Source organism: Vigna umbellata, chromosome 8 (genome assembly GCF_029865625.1).
Source record: "Vigna umbellata cultivar VRB3 chromosome 8, Vumbellata_1.0, whole genome shotgun sequence".
In the NCBI taxonomy this organism is placed as follows: domain Eukaryota; kingdom Viridiplantae; phylum Streptophyta; class Magnoliopsida; order Fabales; family Fabaceae; genus Vigna; species Vigna umbellata.
Window position 1 is genome coordinate 30,424,785 of NC_142172.1, and position 3,833 is coordinate 30,428,617.

Consider the following 3,833-nt stretch of genomic DNA (forward strand, 5'->3'; position numbering starts at 1 on the left):
TGTTACTTTTATTTTTCCTTTTTCTTCATATTGCTTTGTTTACGCAGGATGCACCTTAATCATTACTAAATACAATAAATAGAAATTAAAAATATTAGAATTCAAGGCAAGGAAAATGAAATCTTTTGGAAACCAATTATACATGTATGTAACCCAAAAATATAAATATAAATATATATAATAAATATTAAACTCTGATTAAGTAATTTCGTTTTCTGAGACACTTTTGTTCTTGACCGAGGGATTTGGACCGGAAACTTTCTCGTTTTTCTTCCATCCGCCTCCTTTAAACCCTATCCCTCACCACAAACCAGCACATCATTAATGTTTTTCCCTCAAAACTAAGTCAAATTAATGATGCCAATTTATTTCGTTTCGGAGTTTTCAGGAAAATGTTTCAGGAACAACGGAACAGTGTCGAATTGAGAGAGGTATGTTTTGATGTTTGTTCGTTCATTTTTTTTTTGTTGATTCCAGTATCAGGGATTTCTGGAAATGAAATAATTTCATCGTGGAAAATAGGACATGGCATTATTTTTTATTGCATATCTAGATGAACTGGAATGACATGTTGATTCAAATTTTTAGAATTGGAAATATTGGGGTTTCACTGAATATACGCAACTTCTTAATTAATAAATATGCTTAAGATTTGCATTAAATTTTCTTCCAGTATTATTCTGATGCTTACTAAACGTTAGTTTTATTCTGTGGTCTAGTAATTTTTTATGAACAATGCCTTGAAATCTCTAAGATTCTGATTTCCGAAATAAAATGCTAATATGCCCTTGTTTAATTCATGAAGCTATATCTTGATGAGATGTAGATCATTAGAGAGAAAATGATGATAGATATCCGAATCTTCTGTGTGAATACTCAACATCTTCCTTTTTACTTAACCTAGACAGTGACACATATTGCAAGGAGTGTAACTGTGTAATGGCTGAGTGCTATCAGTATATAGTTTTTCCCTTTAATTTTTCAATTTTTATCTCTTCTGCAAGTTAAATCAAGAAATAATTTTAGTTGAACATCTTCGCCCAAGTCTGTTGACAAGTAAAAAGCAGAAATGAAGCTTGTGATCTATTTATCTTTCTGGATACAGGTATTGAATTGCAAAGTTCTGCTAAAGGTAAATTCATACAGAATAACTCTTCTTAATCGGTTCCTATTGCAGTGATATGACCTATTATAGAAATATTCTCTTGTTTTTCTTCATTTTCTATTTAAAGATTTATTAAAAAGTTATGAAAATAAGATTTTGTCCAGTGTGTATATCCTTCAGCTGAAAATAATGAAGATTCGAGTTTTATTATTTTATGTTTTTTGCAGTGTAATGAATGGTATATGTATACTGTTGGGGAGTCATATATGTGTTGGTGGAAATGATGAATGTGTTCATATTCACAGACAAATATTTTCGTTTCTTCATTTCATCACACTTTTAGGTTTCCTGTGTTACACTTGATGTATTCAATGAGTTTAAGAACATTTGTTTCTGGTATTATATATACTTTCGATCATCCTTCTGGTTACAGTGATTGCAAAATCTACACTGAATTGATTGATCACAATTTACAACTGTGTATATAAAGAAATTTAAGGGACAAGCCAGACATCAGATATAACTCTAAACACCCCTAAAAACTTCACCAAATTTTTCTAAAAATGTGATAAAAATACAAACTTGACACCGAAATCACTGGTCTGAGTTTTGAATATCCGGTCAATGGCAAAACAAATTTCATTATCTTTCAATCAAATCTAAAAAGGGCCTCATGAATCTGCCAAAATGAACTTATGCAGAAGAAGGACAATCTGTGGGTTGCGAGTGATTTGGTTTGTTGCCATTCGGATTGAACTCTAGTTACATAGGAATATCACTATTTTTGACAATAAGGTTTCTAACTGCAACTATGCTCTAGAACTGATAATTAAGTCTTGGGTATAGTGATGCAATAGGATGAAAAGGTTTTTCCTGCATGACTGGAATAGTGACTTTATTAGAATTCTTGAAAAGGGTGTTGAAATATGAGCCATGAGTTTGTATAAGAAAGGCATCGAAAATGTAGGTGCCAGCATGAATTTTCTAGAAGAATGAATTCAGGTTCTACTAAAGAGGAGAGTCGACAAAATGTAATTCACTACAGAAGCTCATGCTCCCAATTGCTGCAGTAAAGATTGAATCACTGACAATGATAACATTTTCTTAATAGATCAAATAATACTTGTAGAAATTTTCTAATGGGATACCATCACAGAAGAATTGGCACTGGACTTGTATATTAGCAGTGAGAGTTCATAATACATACAAACGCCGAAGATGGAAATTGTTGATTATGTAAAATAGACAAAGACAAGAAGAAAAAAGAAATAGTGAGTAAGATTTAGTTGAAGTAGGTAGGGTTTGCACTTTGATCTGATATGCTTAGAAGTTGCTCTAGATAGTCAACTCCCAAATCTTCCAACACCACTACACTTGGTTTTGATTTCTCTTTCCCTTTACAATATTTTGCTTTGGATAAGTGTTTTTGCTTGCAGTGCCTGGCCTTGAGTGCAAGTGCAGGAGAAGAGCCATTGAAGCAGGTATATTGGATCTCTTGCAAAGACTCTTTAACTCTTTTGACAGGAAAATTGAGTACAGCATTATGGCCTCTCATGGAAAATGCAGCTTGGTCGTAAGCTAACGCAGCAGCTTCTGCAGTCTCAAAGGTTCCAAGCCAAACCCGTCTGCCACTCCTTGTGGTGTCTCTGATTTCTGCAGCAAATTTTCCCCAAGGCCTTTTCCTCACACCTATGTATGACCTCTCCCTATTCTTCACTTCAGACTCCACCACCAATTTCTTTGGCTCCTTGTGCTTTCCTTCTGCTGGTGCTGTAGAGAAGTCAACCATGTCGAAGGAAAGAGAATCGTGTAGAGGGTCAAGAACATCATTGGATGACAACGATTGGAACAAAATTTCTGAAGGCTCCTGTAGCATGATCATGTCCCAATATGGGCTCTGGAAGAAAGGGGAAGACATAGTACTAGGCTTGTAGACAACTAACTCTTGTCTGTTTCTTCATGTTCCTTCTCCTCCTGACTGCAATTTATTTGCCTCGGACCAAATATTATTTTGATTTGTTTAATTCAGGGGCTTTATCATTTATCTACAGGTATGTGACGTGATGTTAAAGTATTAAATATATCTTTTAAATATTTAACTTAATATGTCCATCTTGTTTTGTTTATCGTTTAATGATTCCTCCTACATGTTCCAATCTGGGTTTTCCAAAAAAAAAGTAAGTCTTATTAGGCAACTGTTTTTTCGTAGCTTCATCATCTTCCCATTTCCCATTAATTTATTCGTACTTGGGTTAATCTTTTATTAATCCTTTCTATTTGTTTTTAACTATCATTATGATAGATTTGAGTGTTACTTATGTTGAAAAGTCTCATATTTTATATCAATTGAATTAGATTTAAAATTCACTATCATAGTCATATTAAAGTTTATTCATTTATATTGATATATTATTTCATCTATTAAAGATTATTATTAAACTACTAATTAATGTCTAATCTAATATTTTATTTTATAAATTGATTTTATAGAATTAAGTTAGACTTAAAGTTATCAACTTCAAAATTTAAGAAAAATTTTAACTTTAGCATCTCCAATGAGATGCCTCGTAGAAATTATAACAAAATTAACATACTCGTCTTTTTTTTATCTTCTTAAATGGTTTTAGTTATAACAAAATTAACATACTCGTCTTTTTTTTTATCTTCTTAAATGGTTTTAGTTAGTTCCATGCTAAATTTTTATTCTTGTAAGAACATCAATAGAACA

General features: G+C 32.2%; 1 pseudogene; it reads right to left on the minus strand.

Annotated features, from left to right (window-relative positions):
- Positions 1-2,364: 2,364 nt before the first annotated feature.
- LOC124827332 (ethylene-response factor C3 pseudogene) lies at positions 2,365-3,196 on the minus strand (annotated as a pseudogene).
- Between the last annotated feature and the right edge of the window lie 637 nt (positions 3,197-3,833).